Here is a 26,873-nt window from a genome sequence, read left to right on the forward strand (position 1 = left end):
GGGGGGGGTCAGGAGGGTGGGGGTTGTAGTTAATTAAATTTTAGCTGGGAAACCAATAAGATCGAATGCATGAACGTATCAGGGTCCCCCCTTGCCGAATGCAACATGTCTGCCCCCCAACGAATACAAATACTGAATGCAACGTATGCGTTCCCTCTGCACATCCCTAATACACACATACACACATACACACACATTAACCCAGTAGGTGCCAGTTACATAGACACACAACCCAATTAGCCCCAGTCTACCCCAGTGAACTCTCCCCCCCCCAAAAAAAAAAGATATGTCATCCACTGAAAGTTTCCCCCCAAAATGAGAGCAAACCTTGGATGAGACAGAAGGACAGACAGACAGACTCACAAAAGAAACTGACAAGAGATGCCAAGCAAAGTTCTGGAGAAGGACACAGATTTCCCTGTTAGTCCCCATGCCCCCTGCCTCTACTCCTAACAAGCTGCCCTTTCTGCTCACCGGAAGAAGCCGGCATGCCAATTGCCAGGTCAAAAAAGACAAAGAAAGTCTGAATTTGTCGCATTAAATAGCAAGGGCCAAAGTATTCACACACTTAATGTCATTTGCATGTCCGTTTATTACGAAATAGGAAAGTACCCGCAGGCATCCAAACCACACTGCAATATGTCCCAATCACGCCCAGTTTGTTCACGTGTACTTTCCCACATAAACACACAGGTTCACACATACTTGGCTTATGCATATGTGTGTATAACTTATGCATGATTAAGGCATTTTCACATGTGGAAACCCTTTGAAAATTTATTCATCAGGGATGTAAATTTGAAAACAGCCTGAGTAGAGCTGATGTCTGCAAGTAGAAAGTATACTTGAATTTCAGCCTTGATTTTCAAAAAGGGCTTACGTGCATAAGTCTGAAAAATAGAGGGTACACATATACACCTGTGTAACATACATGCACACTTTTCCTAAAATCCATTTTACATGCTTATATGCAAATAATCATGGGAGATATGGAGCTGAAGCAGTGCTCTGATGTAAACTTTTATCAGCTTGAAGCCAGACTAAATATATTTGAGTCTCGTAGGCTGTAGTGAATGAATAAGAATTCTGTAGTTGGATATAAGTGTATATGGGCAGGACTGCAGGCAGCACGGAGGGTGTTAATGGATTATATGTTATGGCAATTTCTGCTCTGAATGTAGTTTTTTCAGAATGCAGCGCGCTTCTTTTTTTTTTTTTAATATCTCGTTAAAATCTGCTTTTATGATCTGTTGTTCTTTGCTTTTACATCATTTTCTTTCTAGAAGACAGAAATGATTACGGGTGACTCAAAATCTTATTTTTTCCTTTGTTACTTTTTTTTTTTTCATATATAAACCTACTAAAACTTGTAGAGCAGGGAGTTGCCTGGGTCACATTATCTTCGGTGGAGCCCTGAGCTGCATCACATGCATTCCCTGGTCCATGTAATATTGGAAAGGGGTTCCCCCATCCGAGGAAGTGTCTCTTCTCTGGTTCAAAGCCATAGGAAGGGATCCCCCCAATTTTCCTCTGTTGTTCTAGTAATGATGACATTGCTCATAAACCAAATTCAAGTATTCATTAAAATAATCAGTTGAACAATGGTGTCTGCAACATCCATCATGGACACCTCTTGTTCAAAATATTTTTTTTCACTGTTTCAAATATTTTTCCAAACTATTATTTTTCAGCAAAACCGTGGGTTTTGATCAAACATCTTAAACATGTTTTCAGATCAGTGGGACGTACAATAAAACATTCTGGCATTTAGCTGGATAACTTGTTAGCTATCCAGCTAAATGAAAACAGACCTCCAGGAGTGGGCAAAGTGGCACCAAGAGTTAAAGAAAGACGTCAAGGCTCCATGAGAGCAACAAAGCAGTTCCCCTATGAGGAAAGGGTAAGGAGGTTAGGGCTGTACAGCTTGGAGAAGAGGTGGCAGAGGGGGATATAGAGGTTTATAAAATCATGAGAGAAGTAGAATGAGTACATTCAAATCAGTTGTTGATTCCTTCAAAAAAATACAAGGACTCGGGAACACTTCATGAAATACAAGGTCTCGGTGACATGTCATGAAATACAAGGACTTGGGGACACTTCATGAAATTAGTGAGTAACTCATTTAAAACAAATCAGAGAACATATTTTTTCACTCACTGCATAATTAAGCTCTGAAATTCATTGTCAGAGAATGTGGAGAAAGCAGATAACATAGCTGGCTTTAAGAAAGGTTTGGACAAGTTCCTAGGGGAAAAGTCCATAAATTGTTATTAACCAGGAGGATCTGGGGAAAGCCATTACTTATTAGGGATGTGAATCGTTTTTCAACGATTAAAATTATCGTCCGATAATTTTAATATCGTCTTAAATCGTTAAAGAACACAATACAATAGAAATTCTAACGATTTATCGTTAAAAATCGTTAAATCGTGTTAGTGCGCACTAACTCCCGTTAGTGCGCACTAAGAGAAAATGATACAAATTGACACTTTCCAGGTTAGTAAAGGTCAGTTAGGAATGAATATGTATTCCTATTGGCTGGCTGCCCTCTTATCTATTGATGTTACCAAGGTTCCCACTGGGGTGATGGTTGGGGGGATGGGAAATGGAAATGGAAACTCAGGAACACTAACAGAAAATGATACAAATTATTGACACTTTCTAGGTCAGTAAAGGTCAGTTAGGAATGAATATGTATTCCTATTGGCTGGCTGCCTTCTTATCTATTGATGTTACCAAGGTTCCCACTGAGGTGATGGTTGGGGGGATGGGAAATGGAAACTGTTGGTAGTTGACAAAAAAAGTAATGTGATCAGTCAATGTGACTAGAACTTGTGCCCTATTCCTGATACCAGGGGTGTTGTGATCTTCCTGCACTCAGTGCCCTATCCCTGATACCAGGGGTGTTGTGATCTTCCTGCACACAGTGCCCTAACCCTGACACCAGGGGTGTTGTGATCTTCCTGCACACAGTTCCTTAACCCTGATACCAGGGGTGTTGTGATCTTCCTGCACTCAGTGCCCTATCCCTGATACCAGGGGTGTTGTGATCTTCCTGCACACAGTGCCCTAACCCTAATACCAGGAGTGTTGTGATCTTCCTGCACACAGTGCCCTATCCCTGATACCAGGGGTGCTGTGATCTTCCTGCATGCAGTGCCCTATCCCTATTAATACCAGGGGTGTTGTGATCTTCCTGCATGCAGTGCCCTAACCCTGATACCAGGGGTGTTGTGATCTTCCTACACACAGTGCCCTAACCCTGATACCAGGGGTGTTGTGATCTTCCTGCACACAGTTCCTTAACCCTGATACCAGGGGTGTTGTGATCTTCCTGCACTCAGTGCCCTATCCCTGATACCAGGGGTGTTGTGATCTTCCTGCACACAGTGCCCTAACCCTAATACCAGGAGTGTTGTGATCTTCCTGCACACAGTGCCCTATCCCTGATACCAGGGGTGCTGTGATCTTCCTGCATGCAGTGCCCTATCCCTATTAATACCAGGAGTGTTGTGATCTTCCTGCACACAGTGCCCTAACCCTGATACCAGGGGTGTTGTGATCTTCCTGCATACAGTGCCCTACCCTGATACCAGGGGTGTTGTGATCTTCCTGCGCACAGTGCCCTAACCCTGATACCAGAGGTGTGTTGTGATCTTCCTGCACACAGTGCCCTAACCCTGATACCAGGGGTGTTGTGATCTTCCTGCACACAGTGCCCTATCCCTGATACCAGGAGTGTTGTGATCTTCCTGCACACAGTGCCTTAACCCTGATACCAGGGGTGTTGTGATCTTCCTGCATGCAGTGCCCTATCCCTATTAATACCAGGAGTGTTGTGATCTTCCTGCACACAGTGCCCTATCCCTGATACCAGGGGTGTTGTGATCTTCCTGCATGCAGTGCCCTATCCCTGATACCAGTGGTGTTGTGATCTTCCTGCATGCAGTGCCCTATCCCTATTAATACCAGGAGTGTTGTGATCTTCCTGCACACAGTGCCCTATCCCTGATACCAGGGGTGTTGTCATCTTCCTGCATGCAGTGCCCTATCCCTGATACCGGGATGTGTGCAAGAAGATCACAACACCCCCGGTAACTGGGATAGGGCACTGCATGCAGGAAGATCACAACACCCCTGGTATCAGGGATAGGGCACTGTGTGCAGGAAGATCACAACACCCCTGGTATCAGGGTTAGGGCAATGTGTGCAGGAAGATCACAACACTCCTGGTATTAATAGGGATAGGGCACTGCATGCAGGAAGATCACAACACCCCTGGTATCAGGGTTAGGGCACTGTGTGCAGGAAGATCACAACACTCCTGGTATTAGGGATAGGGCACTTTGTGCAGGAAGATCACAGCACTCCTGGTATCAGGGTTAGGGCACTGTGTGAAGGAAGATCACAACACTCCTAGTATTAGGGATAGGGCACTTTGTGCAGGAAGATAACAACACCCCTGGTATCAGGGTTAGGGCACTGCATGCAGGAAGATCACAACACCCCTGCTATCAGGGTTAGGGCACTGTGTGCAGGAAGATCACAACACTCCTGGTATTAATAGGGATAGGGCACTGCATGCAGGAAGATCACAACACCCCTGGTATCAGGGTTAGGGCACTGTGTGCAGGAAGATCACAGCACCCCTGGTATCAGGGTTAGGGCACTGTGTGCAGGAAGATCACAGCACTCCTGGTATCAGGGATAGGGCACTGTGTGCAGGAAGATCACAACACCCCTGGTATCAGGGTTAGGGCACAGGTTCTAGTCACATTGACTGATCACATTACTTTTTTTGTCAAGCTACCAACTGTTTCCATTTCCCATCCCCCATATATTGTCAGTGGGAACCTTGGTAACATGAATAAATAAGAGGGCAGCCAATAGGAATACATATTCATTCCTAAACTGACCTTAACTGACCTGAAAAGTGTCAAATTGTATCATTTTCTGTTAGTGCACACTAACAATGGTTAGTGCGCACTAACTCCCCGTTAGTGTGCACTAATCGGAAAAAACAATTTTTTAACTAAAAAATCGTGCCAAACACGATTTTCTTCTCCTGCCAGACGATTTCGACCGTTAAGACAATAGGGCACATGATTCACACCTCTATTACTTATCCCTGGCTATTATCAGCATGGGGTCTATCTACTATTTGGGATCATGCCAGGTACTTGTAGCCTGGATTGGCCACAGTTGGAAACAGGATGCTGGGCTTGATGCACCCTTGATCTGACCAAGCATGGCATGTTCTTATGTTCTTATGCTGTAAGGGAGATACCAAATGTCCTAACCCTGTCCGAATGGACTTAACAAGGATATAGAATGGCACCTGTTCTACTAAGAGAATAGCTCCGCCAGCTGTCGCGAGAAATTTTCTTTCGCGCCTTTTTTGTGTTTGTTTAGTGTTTAAATGGCTGTCAAATGCTTGAGGGCGCTTGCGCTCCAGACACTAAAGTTTAAAAGTATGTGACAGCTTGTGTAACACATTTCCCATAGTCTTTTGCTTCCATTATTGACTCTAGTTTATAATTCTGTTATATTGTAGATTTTGACTGTATATTGGTCCCTCCCGATGCAGCAAGTGCGAAACACGGGACCGTGTCGGGGGACTTCAAGGGAATTATGTTACTACTGATGGAGTTGCCAAAATGAACTTCTGTTAGTCTCTAAATTTTTGAATAAACATTTTTCATTAGTATCTACTTTTGTGGAAGTGAGAACTTTTTCCTGCACCAGTGTTTCTGTAGACTTCAATTACCCCAATATTGACTGGGTAAATGTATCATCGGGACCCGCTAGAGAGATAACGTTCCTGGATGGAATAACTGATAGCTTTATGGAGCAATTGGTTCAGGAACCGACGAGAGAGGGAGCAATTTTAGATCTAATTCTCAGTGGAGCACAGGACTTGGTGAGAGAGGTAACGGTGGTGGGGCCGCTTGGCAATAGTGATCATAATATGATCAAATTTGATTTAATGACTGGAAGAGGAACAGTGTGCAAATCCAAGGTTCTAGTGCTAAACTTTCAAAAGGGAAACTTTGATAAAATGAGAAAAATTGTTAGAAAAAAACTGAAAGGAGCCACTACAAAAGTAAAAAATGTCCAAGAGGTGTGGTCATTGTTAAAAAATACCATTCTAGAAGCACAGTCCAGATGTATTCCACACATTAAGAAAGGTGGAAAGAAGGCAAAACGATTACCGGCATGGTTAAAAGGGGAGGTGAAAGAAGCTATTTTAGCCAAAAGATCTTCATTCAAAAATTGGGAGAAGGATCCAACAGAAGAAAATAGGATAAAGCATAAACGTTGGCAAGTTAAATGTAAGACATTGATAAGACAGGCTAAGAGAGAATTTGAAAAGAAGTTGGCTGTAGAGGCAAAAACTCACAGTAAAAACATTTTTTAAATATATCCAAAACAGAAAGCCTGTGAGGGAATCAGGTGGACCGTTAGATGATCGACGGGTTAAAGGGGCACTTAGAGAAGATAAGGCCATCGTGGAAAGATTAAATTATTTCTTTGCTTCAGTGTTTACTGAAGAGGATGTTGGGGAAGTACCCGTAATGGAGAAGGTTTTCATAGGTAATGATTCAGATGGACTGAATCAAATCACGGTGAACCTAGAAGATGCAAATCAGGTAGGCCTGATTGAAAAACTGAAGAGTAGTAAATCACCTGGACTGGGGAGCCTGATTCGAGTAGGAAGTGGGAGAGAAGCCGACGCAGGCAGCTCGAGAAGGAGGCGGAGACGAATAAGACCTGCACAGCTGTGAATCCTCTTGCCGGTGACATCACTCCTGCGCCCGGGTCCTGAAAAGAGTGCGGGTTTGCAGTAGAGACCGGAGCCTGATTCGAGTAGGAAGTGGGAGAGAAGCCGACGCAGGCAGCTCGAGAAGGAGGCGGAGACGAATAAGACCTGCACAGCTGTGAATCCTCTTGCCGGTGACATCACTCCTGCGCCCGGGTCCTGAAAAGAGTGCGGGTTTGCAGTAGAGACCGGAGCCTGATTCGAGTAGGAAGTGGGAGAGAAGCCGACGCAGGCAGCCCGAGAAGGAGGCGGAGACGTATAAGACCTGCACAGCTGTGAATCCTCTTGCCGGTGACATCACTCCTGCGCCCGGGTCCTGAAAAGAGCGCGGGTTTGCAGTAGAGACCGGAGCCTGATTCGAGTAGGAAGTGGGAGAGAAGCCGACCCAGGCAGCCCGAGAAGGAGGTGGAGACGAATAAGACCTGCACAGCTGTGAATCCTCTTGCCGGTGACATCACTCCTGCGCCCGGGTCCTGAAAAGAATGCGGGACTGCGGCGCATCGAGCCGCCGGCGCATCGTCTAAGCCGCGCACGTCAAAGGCGCGTGCGATTGACTTAGATCGATTTGGATCGCTTGGATTGATTGCGATTGATTTATTTTGAAATATATGGGGCGGAAAAGAAAGGCAAAGATTGTGTCATCCTCTCCAGCTCCCCTCGCTTCAGGGCCTATGGACGCACACGTCTATAAAGTATCGCCATTAAGGGGCGGAGAGAGGGACACTTTGGAAGTCTCCCTGAGCCCTGGCATTGGGCCAACACCTCCTCAGCCCCCATTGGAACTATCAGGTGAAACCAGTAGAAGATCAGCAATAGTAAGTGACGGTGAAAATTTTTCACAACAGCCGAGCATTGCATGTGCTCCCTGCTCAGAGCTAATACAGCAAGGAACAGGTGAGGGATCCCTGATAACTAACATTGATAGCGTCAGGCTTCCGGCTGTGGACGCAGCCAATGTGACAATGGGGGATTTGTGGAAGATGATGGTAAAACTGGATTCCAATGTAACACAGATGAATATCTCATTAGGAGCAGTGGTTAATAAAAATAAGATTCTTATACAGGAACAAGGGAAAAGTTTGAATAATTTAGAGATATCTGTTCAAAATGTAAAGATGGAAATGGAAAATGTAAAAAAGCTGGAAAGTATGCATACATCTGATAATATTGTATTACATTCCAATATGGAAAATCTGGAAAATTTAATGCGTAAAAAAAATTTGTGCATTGTAAATTTTCCAGTGACGAGGCTTATGTCACCATTTGAGATGTTTTCTAAATATGTAAAAGAAATTTTGGTTTGGAATGAGGTTCCAGCAGTGTCAAAAATTTATTATTTTCCATCCCTAACAGGAGATAATCCTGGGAGGGAGGGGGAAAATTCACCTGGAATTTCCACTTTTCTCGAGGAATCTGTGGATCTCATAAATAAAAGAGCAACTTTGTTTCTCTCTTTTATTTCAGAGAGAGATAAAGAGATAGTTATGGAAAAGTTTTTCAAATCTAAAGATATATTGTTTTGTGGGCATAAGGTTTATATCTTTCCTGACGTATCCAGACCAACTCAGGTCAGGAGGAAACAATTCCTTGCCCTAAAAAATAGAGTATTAGAACTTGGGGCTACTTTTTTTTTAAAGTACCCCAGTAAATTCTTTATTAATTATCAAGGGAAAAAATTTATTTTTTCTCAACCGTTTCATTTGGAAAATTTCCTTAGAGATAAGAGTCAGGTTCAATTGGAAACCGAAGTTTCATCAATGTTAGCCCAAGAATGATACTAGACTATCTACTCCCTCCATTTAAATATTATATAGTAGAATTATATGATTAAAGGGCTCCCATATTATTAGTTTATATTATAGCAGCGTGTTAGTTTATGGATAGTTGAATAACTTGTTGTTTGTATTTGGAACTTAAGGCTGCTATAATAATTTTCCTTCTATTATGTAAAAGAAATATGATTTTACATTTGTAAATGTCATGAAAAATTAATAAAGTGTAAATTATTAAAAAAAAAAATCACCTGGACCGGATGGTATACACCCCAGAATTCTAAAGGAACTAAAAAATAAAATTGCAGTCCTATTAGTAAAAATTTGTAACCTATCATTAAAATCATCCATTGTACCTGAAGACTGGAGGATAGCAAATGTAACCCCAATATTTAAAAAAGGGCTCCAGGAGCGATTCAGGAAACTACAGACTGGTTAGCCTGACTTCAGTGCCAGGAAAAATCGTGGAAAGTGTTCTAAACATCAAAATCACAGAATATATAGAAAGACATGGTTTAATGGAACAAAGTCAGCATGGCTTTACCCAGGGCAAGTCTTGCCTCACAAATCTGCTTCACTTTTTTGAAGGAGTTAATAAACTTGTGGATAAAGGTGAACCGGTAGATGTAGTATACTCTGATTTTCAGAAGGCGTTTGACGAAGTTCCTCAGGAGAGGCTTCTAGGAAAAGTAAAAAGTCATGGGATAGGTGGCGATGTCCTTTCATGGATTGCAAACTGGCTAAAAGACAGGAAACAGAGAGTAGGATTAAATGGACAATTTTCTCAGTGGAAGGGAGTGGACAGTGGAGTGCCTCAGGGATCTGTATTGGGACCCTTACTTTTCAATATATTTATAAATGATCTGGAAAGAAATACGACGAGTGAGATAATCAAATTTTCAGATGACACAAAATTGTTCAGAGTAGTTAAATCACAAGCAGATTGTGATAAATTGCAGGAAGACCTTGTGAGACTGGAAAATTGGGCATCCAAATGGCAGATGAAATTTAATGTGGATAAGTGCAAGGTGATGCATATAGGGAAAAATAACCCATGTTATAATTACACAATGTTGGGTTCCATATTAGGTGCTACAACCCAAGAAAGCGATCTTGGTGTCATAGTGGATAACACATTGAAATTGTTGGTTCAGTGTGCTGCGGCAGTCAAAAAAGCAAACAGAATGTTGGGAATTATTAGAAAGGGAATGGTGAATAAAACGGAAAATGTCATAATGTCTCTGTATTGCTCCATGGTGTGACCGCACCTTGAATACTGTGTACAATTCTGGTCACTGCATCTCAAAAAAGATATAATTGCGATGGAGAAGGTACAGAGAAGGGCTACCAAAATGATAAGGGGAATGGAACAGCTCCCCTATGAGGAAAGATTAAAGAGGTTAGGACTTTTCAGCTTGGAGAGGAGACGGCTGAGGGGGGATATGATAGAGATGTTTAAGATCTTGAGAGGTCTAGAACAGGTAGATGTGAATCAGTTATTTACTCTTTCGGATAGTAGAAAGACTAGGGGGCACTCCATGAAGTTAGCATGGGGCACATTTAAAACTAATCGGAGAAAGTTTTTTTGTACTCAACGCACAATTAAACTCTGGAATTTGTTGCCAGAGGATGTTGTTAGTTCAGTTAGTATAGCTGTGTTTAAAAAAGGATTGGATAAGTTCTTGGAGGAGAAGTCCATTACCTGCTATTAAGTTCACTTAGAGAATAGCCACTGCCATTAGCAATGGTTACATGGAATAGACTTCGTTTTTGGGTACTTGCTAGGTTCTTATGGCCTGGATTGGCCACTGTTGGAAACAGGATGCTGGGCTTCATGGACCCTTGGTCTGACCCAGTATGGCATTTTCTTATATTCTTATGTTTCCAGCCAACCAATAGCAAACAGATGGATCTGATATTTATCATTTATTTATTTATTGACATATGATACTCTGCTTTTTACATGAATGGTCTCAAAGCGGATTACAATAAATTTAGAGTAGGTTACAATATATTATGTTGATCGAGCATCTAAATATTTAATGACAGTTTCAGAGTTGGGTTATTTTGTTGTTGCTGTAGAAATAGGAATACTTCTGTTCAAACTAGGTTATTGGACAGGAAGTCTCTATGGGAAAATACTCGGCTAAAAAGCCTTCCTTTAATTTTTCCTGAAGATGAGATAGTTGGGCTACAAGCATAGGGAGCATGGAAGCAAGTTGCATATTTTTGGTGCGCAATAGCCAAAGGCCCAAAGTCTGATAGAGCCAGTTGGAAAGATTTGAGTTCTGCCTTGGGGGCATAAGGGAGAAGAGTTGTGAGGGATATTCTGGGGACTGTTCGCTCATGCACTTAAAGACAAAGCAAAGTGTTTTGAATTTGATCCTGTTCTCTATTGATAGCCAGGGTAGTCGAGATAGAATAGTTTTTAGGTGGTCAGATGTTTTTGCTCTTACCAGGATTCCTGCTGCTGTGTTATGTAGGAGCTGGAGGCATTTTGAATTGCACAGGGAGATGTCATTGAATAAATAATTGCAGAAGTCCATTCTGCCAGTGATTAGTACGTAGACTACTGTAGCCAGATTGTGCTAAATATTAATCAGCAGGTATAAAATTGTGCAAATAAGTTGCCAAATGTATGTTTGTAAGTCTCTTATAAAATAGCAACTTTGGTGCATAACTCTTAGCACCACTCCCAAACACTCCTAGACTGCACTTTTTTTGCAGGTGAAATGGAATATACGTGCATATTTTTGATGTTTGTAAAAGCACAATCTATTCGCACGCATATACGCTAATTTTATGCATGCATCTCCTTTGAAAATTCAATCTTGAGAGTTTTAGGTGAGGGCACTCCTTGAATTGTACTATTAATAGTTATATGCATGTGCTTCCTAATTAATGTGTAATTTTTTGATGTTATTGAAATAATTGTATCACTATCTACTTTTTTGTTCAATCCCTCTGCATTTTTTGGGTGAATAAACTTTAGATTCATTGATTTTTTTTTTTCTATTATTGACCTTGTTTGATACTTCTGACCAGAGATGTTCATTTTAAAAAAAATGCTTTGCTTCATTTTGTTTCCTGTTTTTGTTTATTTCATCTCTTTTAAAATATATTTTGGTTTAATGTATGTTCTATTTCTGTTTTTAGAGTGCGGTATTTGAAAATAGCAGGCATAAAAGGCCAGAAACACAAAAAAAATGTTTTTTTTTTTCTTTTTTTTCTGCTGTTTCATTTCAAAATGACATGAAAGAACATTGGAAATGCTGGCATTTCCTAAGCCATTTCAAATAAATGCACATCCCTCCTTGTGAGTGTCTGGCTTTCTTTTCCTGACATGAGCCTTTGCATGACTAGATGATGTTTGGCTGTATATATATATTATGAAACTACATTCATAAGTATAAAATGGGAAAACAAAACCCAGCCTCTGTGTGTGGTATGCGCATTTATTTATCCATTCCCGGTCCTGGTTTAGAAAATGGACCCATATTTCTCAGAGCTGCCTTTCATCTTGTCTGGATCCTCATGCACTTTTCAAATGCTCCTTCAGGAGAAGGCACACAGGGGGAAAACTCTGGCTACCAGTTTTGAATGATCTGTAGAACAGGGAGAGGGATGAGGGGAAAACATGCATGCCCCATTGCAGTTGTAGGGAAAACATGCATGCCCCATTGCAGTTGAGGGGAAAACATGCAAGCCCCATTGCATTTGTAGGGAAAACATGCATGCCCCATTGCAGTTGAGGGGAAAACATGCATGCCCCATTGCAGTTGAAGGGAAAACATGCATGCCACATTGCAGTTGAAGGGAAAACATGCATGCCACATTGCAGTTGTAGGGAAAACATGCAAGCCCCATTGCAGTTGAAGGGAAAACATGCATGCCCCATTGCAGTTGTAGGGAAAACATGCATGCCCCATTGCAGTTGAGGGGAAAACATGCATGCCCCATTGCAGTTGAAGGGAAAACATGCATGCCCCATTGCAGTTGAGGGGAAAACATGCAAGCCCCATTGCAGTTGAAGGGAAACATGCATGCCCCATTGCAGTTGTAGGGAAAACATGCATGCTCCATTGCAGTTGAAGGGAAAACATGCAAGCCCCATTGCAGTTGAAGGGAAAGCATGCATGCCCCATTGCAGTTGAGGGGAAACATGCATGCTCCATTGCAGTTGAGGGGAAACATGCAAGCCCCATTGCAGTTGTAGGGAAAACATGCATGCCCCATTGCAGTTGTAGAGAAAACATGCATGTCCCATTGCAGTTGTAGGGAAAACATGCATGCCCCATTGCATTTGTACAGAAAACATGCAAGCCCCATTGTAGTTGTAGAGAAAACATGCATGCCCCATTGCAGTTGAGGGGAAAACATGCATGCCCCATTGCAGTTGTAGAGAAAACATGCATGCCCCATTGCAGTTGTGGGGAAAACATGCATGCCCCATTGCAGTTGAGGGGAAAACATGCATGCCCCATTGAAGTTGTAGGGAAAACATGCATGCTCCATAGCAGTTGAAGGGAAAACATGCATGCCCCATTGCAGTTGTAGGGAAAACATGCATGCCTCATTGCAGTTGTAGGGAAAACATGCAAGCCCCATTGCATGTGAGGGGAAAACATGCAAGCCCCATTGCAGTTGAGGGGAAACCTGCATGCCCCATTGCAGTTGTAGGGAAAACATGCATGCCCCATTGCAGTTGTAGGGAAAAATGCATGCTCCATTGCAGTTGAAGGGAAAACATGCATTCCCCATTGCAGTTGTAGGGAAAACATGCATGCCCCATTGCAGTTGAAGGGAAAACATGCATTCCCCATTGCAGTTGAAGAGAAAACATGCATGCCCCATTGCAGTTGAGTACAGATGAAAGACTTACCCCAGATTGCAGAGGCAGTGTCAGAGAGAGAGAGAGAGTTGTGGGATCCGAAGTCATGGACACTTCCTTTCATTAATCACTACAACATGCCTCCGTCTATCACGATTCATGTAAAGACAATGCTTTCTGAGCAAGGCAGAATACCATTTGCCATTTTTGACTGACAGATCTCTATCATTTGCTAACAGCTTTTTAAATCCTGCAAGACATCCAGATTGCTTTCTTGACGCCCAGTCTTTCAGAACATGGAATAAGAAGATTGAACGATAGGGCCAAGATTCCCAATGCAATCATAATGATGATAAATATCAAATAGGCTGCAACCCCATATAAATATGCTGAGCCTAAACATACATATTGTTAATGTCAGACCGACTACTTGCAATGCTGAAATAATTGTAAAGCAATGTGCAAAGTTCTGGAGGAAAACAATCCCTATCTTTCCTTGACTGTAATCCCGCTGTATTTCTTGTGTAATGAACCAAGTTTTTTGTTTTTTTTCCCCCTTTTTACTTATCTATTCTGCAGTCCGACTGTCATTGTTTGAGTCTGTCTAAATCCCTCTCTACCTGAAGGTGCAGCCTTATCGGCTGGAAAGCTACTGCTTTATAAGAAGTGAAAAGAGAACCCTGAAAGGTCTCCTAGCAACTCCCAGGAATCCTTCTCGAGTAAAGTCAGTTAAAACAGTGCACGACGTGCAGGGTGTGCAAATAAGCAAGCCGAGCTGGGTCACAGATTCACAGGTGCCCGCTGCCAGCTACAGAGCAAACCCCTGCCACAGAGGGTGAGCTGCTAGAGAAAGAAAACCCACATCAAAGCTTTGACAGCTTAGCTGTATCACTATTTAAATGATCTAGCTGAAATGTGACTGTGTCCTTAGCCCCGGTTGGGTGTCAGAGTCAAAAGTGGCAGCAAAACAAGAAAAGAATAGTTAATAATGTTGGTTGGTGTCACCACCACTATGATTTTTTTTTTTTTGCCTTCCAAGAATAAATCAGGAAATGTTAAGTAAAAAATAAAAGAGAGAGAGAATCAACCTATGAAGGCAGCGTGAACATGTGCATTTCTCTGCTTGCTTCAGACGTGTCTCCGAGACGTGGCTTTTTCATGTGAAGTGAAAGGTTGTCTGCAACGTGCAGGGGAGGGAGAACCTTCCTGGCAGCCTCTTCCTTCAGTTTCAGAGGAGCTGTCTTGGGACCCTGAGAATTCAATGCCTTGAAATCGGCAACCTGAACAAGATCATCAAGGGATTAAAAAAAAAAGTGTGCTTACTGGAAATTGGAAGCCAGATCACAGTTTAGGATCCTGAACTTAAACAGTGCTGTATCCATCCCATTATTTCCTAGGTGGCATGGCTGCAGTGAATGGTGATGCCAGATCACATAATAACAGTCTTCAAAAATGGGTGAAAAACATTCTTGAGGTTAGCCAGACAAGGGAGCTGTCATTTTTACCTCGGTGTATCCTTGCACCTGATGATTCTGATCTAGTGAACTCCTTGCATGAACTCCAAGATTAGACGATTGGCTGTCTGATCATTCATCCCTTCTTAAAGGAAGATCACTCCCTTAAGGACCTCACAATCAGGGTGCATGGAGAACTTTAGCAGCATCTAAGAATGGAAAGGCATTTGAAGTTAGGATGATCAACACCATGAAGCAATACCACCCGCTCCCCTTCCCTGTACTGAGCAGCAATGGCATATGCAATATGGGGTGGATTTTAAAAGGGTTACGCGCTTAACCCTTTTAAACCTGCTCCTGTGTGCGCCGAGCCTATTTTGCATAGGCCCAGCGATGCGTGCATGCCCTGGGACGCGCATATGTCCCGGGGCTTGAAAAAAGGGTCGGGTTGGGGGCAGGATGGGTTGGGACCAAGGTCTCCGGCACAGCGGCCGTGCCGGGGGATAGCGCGCCGGCACTCGGCCGTCGCGCACAACCTACGCCTGCCCACAAGCAGGCGCAACTTATTTCACAAAGGTCAGGGGGGGTTTAGATAGGGCTGGGGGGCGGGTTAGGTAGGGGAAGGGAGGGGAGGGGAAGGTGAGGGGGGCGGAAGGAAAGTTACCTCCAAGGCCGTTCCAATTTTGGAGCAGCCTCGGAGGGAACGCCATCGGGGCTCCTTTAGGGCTCGGCGCGCACAAGGTGCACAAGTGGGCACCCCCTTGCGCTCGCTGTCCCCGGATTTTATAACATGTGCGCGGCTGTGTGTACATGTTATAAAATCGGGCTTAGGTTTGTGTGCACCGGGTTGCACGCACAAATCTACACCCGGGCGTATCTACTAAAATCTGGCCGTATGCATGCAGCCTCAGATCTAGATAACTCTGTACTATTTAATGGGGATCTGCATTGAGATTTGTTTTGTCTTGCTTTCCTTTTGTGCCATTTTGTAGCCTTTTTTTTTTTAGGTTTTGTTAGGATTTTTGTTTTGTGTTTTTTTCCAAGTTTTGTTTTTAGTGTGCACTCTTCAATGTTAGTGTGCAGTTCTTGAGTTAGTGCACACTGTCCTTATTGGAGATAGTGAGCACTAACTCAAATAGTGCACACTAATGGCAAATAGTGTGCACTAAAAGAAAAAACCTCTGAAAAAAACAAAATTTCAGTGAATTTTCTTTCATTTTGGTTTACCAAACAAATGAAACATTTCATTAACAGCAAAAAAAAGCACATCCCTACTATTTAAACCAAGTGTTTAACTTCACTGACCTGATAAAACATAGAAAATGATAGCAGAAAAAGACAATATGGCCTATCTAGTCTGCCCATTCAGCCAACTATTGTAATTTAGCTTTATAACTCCCATCAGTCCATCAGAGATCACCTGTTTATCCCATGTTTTTTTAAATTGAAATATTGTTTATTTTTAATGTATTTTATTTTCAGACTCTTCAAAATGATATACATTCAGGTACTGTAGGTAATTTGTCTCCACCACCACTACTGGGAGGTAGATCCATGCATCCACTATCTTCTTTGTACCAAAATATTTCCTTAGATTACTCCTGAGCACTGCTATCCCATGCTTTCCACCCTCATCCCATGGCCCCTCATTCTAGAGCCTCCTTTCTGTTGAAAGATGCTTGCTTCCTGAGCATGGAAACCTTGGTGCTATTAACTATCTCTACCATATCTCCCCTATGCATGCTTAGATCTTTACATCTGTTCCCATAAGCTTTAGAACAAATTCCACTGTCTAATAGTAGCCACCTTCTGGACTGACTCCAATTAGTTTATATTATTTTCAAGAGGCATTCAACAGGAATGTGCACAATATTATAAATGACGTCTCATCAGGGACCTCTACAGGGGTAATATTACTTCCCTTTTTCTGCTGACCATTCCTCTTTCTATGCAATCAAACATCTTCCTTGCTTTTGCTATCACTTTATCAGCAAGTTTGGTCAAGTTAAGATCATCAGATACAATCACCCCCAGATACCAGTCTTCTTTCATGCTTAGAAGAGTTTCACTTCCAATACTGTATCTCTCCCTTGGGTTCTTGCAACCTAAATGCATAATTCTTTGATGGACGTGGACACTTGTTTCTGTGGCGTGGTTGGCGCAGCCTAGGGTGTGAACCCCCTAGGCCCACACCGACAGCAGGTGGATGTACTCTCAGATGAGACTAGTCAGAAGCTTCACCTTTATCAGCTCCTTTCCCTGCAAGTTGAGCCCTTGGGTTCTGGGAGTCAGCCGAACTTAGGCAAAATTCTCTTAATGTATAGCATCATAGAACTTCCAGGGCCAGGCAAGGGTCAGAGGCAGGCAAAAGGTAGGAGTAGTCAATGTCCAGGCAAGGATCAGTCGTGGGTAGAAAGAAAGAATAGTCAAGGTCCAGGCAAGGATCAGTGTCAGGCAGCAAGCAAGAGAAGTCAAGGTCCAGGCAAGGATCAAATCCAGAAGTCAGTTTGAGGTGAAGACAAGGGCAAAGAAAGGGGGAATGACAAGGCAGGGCAGGCTGGAGAAATGAGGGAAGGCTGGGCTGGACAAGATGAGGCAAGGCTGGGTTGGAGAGATGAATGCTGAGGCAACAAGCACTGCAATGCAGTAGACCAATTGCTGAGGCATCTACTAGGGTGTGGCTGGGACTTAAATACCCAGCCATGCTGATGTTATCATTGGGCACCTTTCCCACTCTTCCTATCATGGGGCTTATGAGTATTGGCACGTACCATGCATGAATGCCTAAGAAGTAGGGGTGTGAATCGTGTGATCGATCGTCTTAACGATCGATTTTAGCTGGGGGGGAGGGAAATCTGATTGTCGTGTTTTTTATTTTTAAAAAATTGTTAAAAATCGTAAATCGGGGGAGGGCGGGAAAACTGGCACACCAAAAAAACCCTAAAACCCACCCCGAACCTTTAAAACAAATCCCCCACCCTCCCGAACCCTCCCAAAATGTTTTAAATTACCTGGGATCCAGTGGGGGGCTCCCAGCGCGATCTCCCTCTCTCTCTGGCCACGGCTGCATTGAGAAATGGCGCCGGTGGCCCTTTGCCCTTATCATGTGACAGGGCAAAGGTAGCGCCGGCACCATTTTGGTTCCTGGCTTCCGATGTCACGCATGCAGGAGATCACCCTGGACCCCCACTGGACCCCCAGGGACTTTTGGCCAGCTTGGGGGGGGCCTCCTGACCCCCACAAGACTTGCCAAAAGTCCAGCGGGGGTCCGGGAGCGACCTCCAGCACGCGGGCCGTATTGCCAATCTTCAAAATGGCGCCGGCGCTACCTTTGCCCTCACTATGTCATACGGGCCCGTTGGGGGTTCGGGAGGGTGGGGGATTTGTTTTAAAGGTTCGGGGGTGGGTTTAGGGTTTTTTTGGTGTGCCGGTTTTCCCGCATCCTATTTAAAGATTCAATACAAATGCCCCTGACTATAAATCGGGGGCATTTGTATTGTATTGTGCACTCAAACGATTCACATCCCTACTAAGAAGGGCTTGGGGGAGCATGACAGCTTTGGAACCGCGTTGGTGCTGGCAGCATCTTTGGCAATGTTGGTGATTGCAGCCAGTTGTAGCAGCCTGCCACAACTGGCAAACACAACACTAAATTTTTTATCATTAAATCTTAGCTGTCAGACCCTAGACAATTCCTTGAGCTTTGCTGGATCCTTTTTCATGTTTTCCACACCTTCTTGGCTGTCTATCCTGTTGCAGATTTTTGTTTAATCAGCAAAGAGACAAACCTTTTCTGACAAACCTTCTGCTATTTCATTCATGAAAATGTTGAAAAAATCTGTTCCAAGGATCGATCCCTGAGGCACACTCCTAGTAACACCTACTTCCTCAGAAAAAGCTGTTGTGCTCGGCAGTCCAAGCTCTTATTTCCAGCTCGTGCCCGTTCATCCTGCCTTTCGATGCTGTGGTCGGCCTCCCCGACTAGTTGCAGCTGTCTGATGCAGGCCTGCTAGGCCACAGCCATCGCCTCCAAGGGGATGTTCCTAAGCACGCACACGCCCAACTTGCTGCTACTTAAAGGGCCCATGATTGGAAATCCTCACAGCACCCTGATGATGACATTACCACCTCAGCAATAGGTTGACTCCATTGGAGAAGTGCATTGCCTCAGTATTTTTCCTACTCCTACTCCTGATTCCCAGTTCCTTTATACTTCTTCCTGCTTTGTGTTCTTGTGTTCCATTACCTTATTCCTGGTTCCCATGTTGGCTGTCCAGTCTGTGTTGCAGCTCTAGTCTTCTTTTGGTCAGTCTTCTCTCATCTGTCTCCACTCCAATGTCTTCGTTCCTGCTTGTGTTGCTTCCTTATTCTCTCCATTCCTCATTTCCTTGGATTGACCTCTGCCTTTTGACTTTGGATTAGACCTCAATACTGCTTGACCTCTGCCTACCACTGACCACTGCCTGTTTACCAGTATGACTGAACTCTGCCTGCTTCCAACTCTGCCTGTATGTGACCTAGTTGCCTGCTGCCTGCCCTGACCTCTGCTGGACCCTGACTTTGTCTGTCCTCTGCATAGTGCTGGCTTATCAACCCTTTCACTCAACAGATCTTCATCTCCACAGAGTCCCGCATCAAAGTCCAGCTGGCACCAGCACATGAGGGCTCAACCTAAGGGAAAAGTGGACTGGTATTGGTAATGTTCCAGTAGGGCCTCTGCTTCATCCAGCTCTGTTTGCCAATGATGGGGACCTGCAGGGCACCTCCATGCAGGTTGTGCCAGCTCCACCTCAGCCCAAGGGGCCACGTCCACAACAAAAGCTTCATTAATCAATAGCCTTTATCACCAACAACTCAGCCAGTTTCTAATCCAGTCAGTCACTCTAGATTCCACAATATTTATTTTATTTAGATTTTTATATTCCACTTTTTTATATTCCAATATGAAGTAGGCCTGTTCAAATCGCAATCCCTACAAATATGCCTTATATATACCCCTCCTGGTCTACTAGAAAAAGACCCCTCCCCCCTCATTGAATTCCTCACCATCTCCCTCTCCCCCGACATCCCCACGATACTCCTTGGCGACTTTAACCTGCATGTTGACACCATCCCACAATCCCCTACATGCGAAGCCTTCATCACAACCTTAGACGCAATGGGCCTTACCCAACTCATCCACTCTCCAACCCACAAAGCTGGTCACACCCTTGACCTCATTTTCACCAACTCACTCATAAACATCATCCACTCCCCCACATGCCTTCCTGTCCCCTGGTCCGATCACTCCATCATCAACACAATTCTCTCTCTACAAACCCCTCCCACCTCCTCCCCCACCCAGCCTAAATCCTTCCAATTCCGTAAAACCTGCCCTATAGATACCCTGACCACGGCTTGCTCCAACATCCCAAAACATATTGACCTGGAGACAGTAGATAGTGCTATATCCACCTGGACAGAAACTACCCTGAAAATCGCCAACAACCTATGCCCATTCATTCAAAAAACAATCACTCAAACCAAATCATCTAAAAAACCCTGGTACACCCAGACACTCAAAACCCAAAAAATCCAGCTTAGAACAGCAGAAAGACACTGGCGCAAACACCCCACCACTGCCACAAAAACCATTTATTACCAACTCATGCACGCATATAGAAACGCTATTCAAACTACAAAAAAGGAATACTATGCCAAGAAAATTCACCACCTCCAATTCAATCCAAATGCACTGTTCACCCTAGTCTCACATCTTACCAAACCTAATATGTCTACACCCCAAGTCCCCTCCACACAGACCCGATGCAATGATATTGCCCTATTCTTTAAGAACAAAATATCTAACATCACCGCCAAGTTTACCCCTAACACCAAAAATTCCCCCAACACTAATAGTATAACCCCCCCCATCCTACACACACCTAACATCCTCACTTCCTTTGAACCCTCCTCAACACTAGAAATAGAAAACATTTTAAAAAAGATGAGACCCTCCTCCCACCCCTCAGACACTATCCCTACTAAACTACTACTCGCTATTCCTAAAACAATAGCCACTTCACTCTCCAAAATCGTGAATTGCTCCCTGGAACAAGGCCTGGTACCCAACTCCCTAAAACAAGCTGTGGTCAAACCTATCCTAAAAAAACCCTCCCTTGATCCTTCCAACCTATCCAACCTCCGTCCCATCTCCAATCTCCCTTTCCTCTCCAAAATCATTGAGAAACTAGTTAACTCCCGCCTCTCTGACCACATAGAACAATCCAACATACTCCCACCTACACAACATGGCTTTCGTAAACACCTCAGTACGGAATCCCTACTCCTTTCCCTCACAGACACCATCATCAAAGGAATGGATGCCGGTAAATCCTATCTCATCGACATGCTAGATATTTCCGCTGCTTTCGATACTGTAAATCATAACATCCTCATCAACACTCTCACCAATATAGGAATCTCAGGTACTGCCCTCTCCTGGATAAAGTCCTTCCTCCAAAACTGCACCTACACAGTCCTCACTGATAATTTCACATCCCCCCCTGTTAATCTCGACTGTGGCGTCCCCCAAGGATCCTCCCTCTCTTCCACGCTATTCAACATCTACATGCTCCCCCTCACAAACCTCCTTTCCAACCTTGGTATTACACACTTCATCTATGCAGATGATGTGCAAATACTCATTCCCTTCACAGATACTGTACTCACTGCACTACATAAATGGGACACCATTCTCACCTCCATTAACCAACTTCTCACCGACATGCACTTAGCCCTTAACCCTCAGAAAACTGAACTCCTCCTCATCTCCCCCAAACATGCACCCATACCCTGTCCCTCCACGCTTCAGACTCCTAACTTTATCTCCGACACAAGAAACTTGGGTGTTATACTTGACAACCATCTAACCTTCAAACCATATATCAAATCTATCCTTAGCAGTTGCTATTTCAAACTCCAAACCCTCAAAAAACTCAAACCCCTCCTCTACTTCCATGACTTCCGCACAGTACTCCAATCACTAATTTTTTCAAAAATCGATTACTGTAACGCACTCTTACTTGGACTCCCTGCTACCCACATCAGACCTCTCCAACTCCTTCAAAACGCTACTGCACGCATCCTCTCTAATGTCAAGAAGAAAGACCACATTACCCCCCACCCTCATTAATCTCCAATTGGCTGCCCATCCATTCACGCATCCTATACAAGACCCTTACCCTCATCCACAAAAGTATTACTAACGAACACTACAACTGGTTAAACCCACCCTTCCTCCCTCGTACCTCCACAAGACCTACCCACTCCTCCCTTCGTGGAACCCTTATTCCTCCCTCTATAAAATCCACAAGACTCATCTCCACCACCAATAGGGCCCTTTCCCTCGCAGGCCCTTCCCTGTGGAACTCCATGCCTCTTGACCTTCGCACCGAAACCTCCATACCCACCTTTAAAAAGAAACTCAAAACCTGGCTCTTCCTCCAAGCATACCCCCAATCACCTTCACCACCTATAAACACCTTAACCCAACCTCCATCTAGTACTAACACTCCCACCACAGGACCCACACCCATCCCCTCAAGACAACCTCAAACCCCTCACTTAACACCATGCACACAATAAATTATCACTTATTAGCACTAGGGATGTGAATCGTTTTTTGACGATTTAAAATATCGTCCGATATATTTTAAATCGTCAAAAAATCGTTAGGGCCACGATACAATACCAATTCCCCCGATTTATCGTTAAAAAATCGTAAATCAGGGGAAGGGGGAGGGCAGGAATACCGGCACACTAAAACCCCCTAAAACCCACCCCCGACCCTTTAAATTAAATCCCCCACCCTCCCGAACCCCCCCCCCCCCCAATGCTTTAAATTACCTGGGGATCCGGCGGTGGTCCAGAACGGCGGCGGTCCGGAACGGCCCCCTCAATAGAATCATGTTGTCTTCAGCCGGCGCCATTTTTCAAAATGGCCGCCGCAAAATGGCGGCGGCCATAGACAAAAACGATTCGACGGAGGAGGTCGTTCCGGACCCCCGCTGGACTTTTGTCAAGTCTTGTGGGGGTCAGGAGGCCCCCCCAAGCTGGCCAAAAGTTTCCTGGGAGTCCAGCGGGGTTCCGGGAGCGATTTCTTGCCGCAAATCGTTTTCGTACGGAAAATGGCGCCGGCAGGAGATCGACTGCAGGAGGTCGTTCAGCGGGGGTTTCGATCGGGGGTTTCGATCGGGGGTGGGTTTTAGGGGGGTTTAGTGTGCCGGCTCACGATTTTAACGATTTTTCACGATAGTTTACACACCCAAACGGCAACAATACGATTCCCTCCCCCTCCCAGCCGAAATCGATCGTTAAGACGATCGAGGACACGATTCACATCTCTAATTAGCACCGTACATATCTTCTTACCCCTTTCACTGTTGCCCTTTGTGCATTTTCAAATATTGCACACAACCTATGTACATACCACTTGTTCATTGTTTCCTTGTACATATCTTCTCCTCACGTTTCCGTCTTCACCCCCCCCCTGCCCCCTCCTTTGTCTCGATCACCCCCTCCCCTCCCTCCCCTATTTATCTAGTTATTGATCTGTTACTATGTTTTAGGTTACACTATGTTCCTTGTAAAGGCTTTGCCTATATATATCCTTGTTATAAGTTATCTGTAAACCGGCACGATGTGCAAACGGTTGCTGGTATATAAAATTAAATAAATAAATAAAATAAAAAACTTTTTGATCTTTTTTTTTTTCAGAGCTTCAAAGTGAATTATATTCAGGTATAATAGGTATTTCCCTATCCCTGAGGGCTTACAATCTAAGGGGGTCATTAATAAAAGTTCTATATGATGTTTTCGCATGTGTTAAGGTGTTTTTGCTTGAAAAAAACACCTTAACACATGTGAAAACGCCTTAACATATGTGAAAGCACCATTAACGCATGCGAAAGCACCATAACATTTGGTACTATGCAAACGAGAAAAAGGGGAGGATATTGGGGTGGGAATTTTGACCAAATGGGCTGGGCTCACAGTTTTGTGAAGCTGTATCACATGGCTTTAATGCAAATTTTAACTACACTATTTTCATTTGTGTAAAGCCGTGTGATAGGGCTTTATTGCAGTTGTGATGTTTTTCACACATGCTGTTTTGAGTGGTTTTAAGCTCTTGGAGGGCCAGCTGAGCTATCAGGATCCTCCTGGGGGTGGAGGAAAGAAAGAGAGTGAGAAAGAGAGAGATTGAAAGAGAGCCTAGCTGTACTATTCACATGCTAGATAGATATTTATATCTCTATGCAAGGCCCATCTAGTAACTCGAGGTGAGGTTTAGGTATTAGTGCTGTTGCTGCAGGGGAGGATGACCCAGGACCCGTGGAGGAGTTAGTGAGGTGAGCAGGCCTGGGCGCGGGCTGAGCACGGACGGGACGCACAACAGTCCGTCCCCCCCTCAAGGTCTCCCTCTCCTCAGGCGAGGCTTGTCTGGGTGCACCTTATGGAAGGCCCTAAGGAGGTCCTTGTCCAGGATATTCTGTGAGGGTTCCCATGAGTTCTCTTTGGCCCCATACCCTTCCCAGGAGAGAAGATATTCCCAGCATACTTGACACCGATGGATGTCGAGGACCTTTCTTACCTGGAGGGTGTTATCTGGTTTGGTGGAGACTTGTGAAGGAGGAGATCTCTGCGAGAGGGCCAGGAGAGCACAAGTGGCTTTAACAAGGAGACATGGAAGATATTGTGAATACCCATGGATTGCGGCAACTGGAGTTCATAAGTCACCACTCCTACATGCTGGAGGATTGGGAATGGCCCAATATACTATGGTGCTAGGCGGTGAGAAGGAAGTTGCAGTCTGATGTATTTGATACTTAACCACACCTTTTGATCGGGTCGGAAGAGTGGGGCTTACCACCGATGAGTGTCAGCGATTCTTTTTTAACGTTCTGCAGCTTGGGTCAGATGCTCCTTTACTTGGTTCCAAATGTTGAGGATGGTCTGTGCAGTGAACTGCACTGCAGGTGAAGGAACAGAGAGTGGTACAGGCAAGGGTAGTCATGGTTGACGTCCAAGTACTACTGAAAATGGGGAGACGTCCATGGTGGCAGTAATGTGCATGTTGTGTGACAACTCGGCCCATGGTAGTAAGTCATACCAATTGTCCTGTTCGTCATTTACAAAAGACCTTAGGAAGGCTTTCAAGGTACAATTAGTTTGTTCGGCTTGGCTGTTGGCCTGAGGGTGGTAGGCCGAGGTGAAGCTTAGATTAATGTTGAATTTCTGACATAATGATCGCCAGTATTTCACGGCGAACTGTGGGCCTCAGTCAGACATGATTTCTTTAGGCAAGCCATGCCGGTGGAAGATATGCTTTAAGAACAGTTTGGTGAGTTCAGGAGCTGATGGAAGGCTCCGGAGTGGTATGAAGTGTCCCATCTTGGAGAAGCAGTCGATGATGACCCAGATGACAGTGTTATCATGAGACAGAGGTAGGTCTGTGATAAAATTGGTTGATATGCTGGACTAGGGTTCTGTGAGTGCTGGAAGTGGTTGGAGAAGTCTCCATGGCCGACCGTGGGTGGCTTTTGTTATGCACATACAGGACAGGAGTCAATGTAATTGCGGGAATCAATTACCATGCTGGGCCACCAGTATAAGCGTCTTAAAATTTCCAGGTTTCTGGCTCACCCACAGCGAGCTTTGAGTCATGGGCCCAGCGGAGTATGCGTTCTCGTAGTCAGCGTGGAAAGACCATCTTTCCTTTGGGTACTGTGGTGGTAACTGCAAGGGACACACAGGCCGGATCTATAATGTGTCTTGGAATGTCTGGGGTGTCCTCTGGCTCGAGGGAACTCGATAATGCATCTGCGGGAGGTTCTTTGAGGTTGGCCGGTAGTGCAGCTTGAAATTGAATCGCTCGAAGAATAATGCTCATTGGGCTTGTCTAGGATTTAATAGTTGCACCTCTTTAAGGTGCTCTAGATTCTTGTGATCTGTGAATATAGTAAATTTGTGTTGGGCACCTTCCAGCCAAAGTTGCCACTCCTAGTTTGATGGCTAGGAGTTCATGGACTCCAATGGTGTAGTTTTGCTCTGCAGGTGAAAATTTGTGGGAATAGAAAGAGCACGGTACCAATGTACCTCTGGAGGGGTATTGACTCAACACCGCCCCGGCTCCGATGGCGGACGCGCGACCTCAATGACAAATGGGTGGCTTGGGTCAGGGTGTCATAGACAGGGACCAGAACAGAATGCTTCCTTCAATGCATGGAATGCAGCTTGAGCCTTGGGACTCCAAACCCAGAGATTGGTTCCTTTCTTGGTCATTGCGGTGAGTGGAGCAGCTAATGTGATGCATCTCTATGGCTCATCATTGTTCTTGGATAGTTGTGGCCAGACCTGGAATGGTCTGTATGGTGGGAGACTCCGCCGAGTCCATGGCCTTGGCAACCTGTTGTGCCGGGAGGTGGAACCTTGGCCTAGTGCAGGATTGGTAGGCGCCCTGGGCAGACCCAGAGAGTGCCTGACATCAGGAGGTAGAGCACAAGAGGAGACAGGCCAGAGGATCAAGGCCAGAGTCAAAGTAATGTAGTCAGCCAAAGCAGGGGTCAGTACCAGTAGTCAGTCCGTGGATAGTCAGCCAAAGCAGAGGTCAGGTTCCAGGCAGCAGTCAGACGTGGTCAGAGGTCAGGCAGAGGTCGGCTCCAAGCAGCATGCAAACATGGTCAGTAATCAGGCAGAGGTCGGTTCCAGGCAGCGAGAGGACTTGGTCAGTGAAACAGGCAAAGGTCAAATCCAGGCGGCGATCAATGTAGTCAAGAACAGGACGAGATCAGTACCGAAAAGACAGTCCGGGAGACGCAGGAACAGAAGGACGCAGAAACAGAAGGATGTAGGAACAGAAGGACACTGGAACAAAGCTGGAACGAGACTGCAACAAAGACTGGAAATGTAGAGGCAAACTAGAAATCACAAGTGATCGACCTGATTGCCAAGGCAAG

General features: G+C 44.6%; 1 long non-coding RNA gene across 4 annotated transcripts in view; it reads right to left on the bottom strand.

The window, feature by feature from the left end:
* Window positions 1–26,873, bottom strand: part of LOC115086456 — a 212,651-nt gene that overhangs the window by 143,809 nt on the left and 41,969 nt on the right. For 2 of the 4 annotated variants that reach the window (XR_003855304.1, XR_003855299.1), the window contains exon 2: window positions 14,929–15,086. This is a non-coding gene — a long non-coding RNA (uncharacterized LOC115086456). Of the gene's footprint in view, window positions 1–14,746; window positions 15,087–26,873 lie in introns of all 4 variants that reach the window. The other 2 variants (XR_003855300.1, XR_003855301.1) reach the window with 1 other exon arrangement.

Source organism: Rhinatrema bivittatum, chromosome 1 (genome assembly GCF_901001135.1).
Source record: "Rhinatrema bivittatum chromosome 1, aRhiBiv1.1, whole genome shotgun sequence".
Classification (NCBI taxonomy): domain Eukaryota; kingdom Metazoa; phylum Chordata; class Amphibia; order Gymnophiona; family Rhinatrematidae; genus Rhinatrema; species Rhinatrema bivittatum.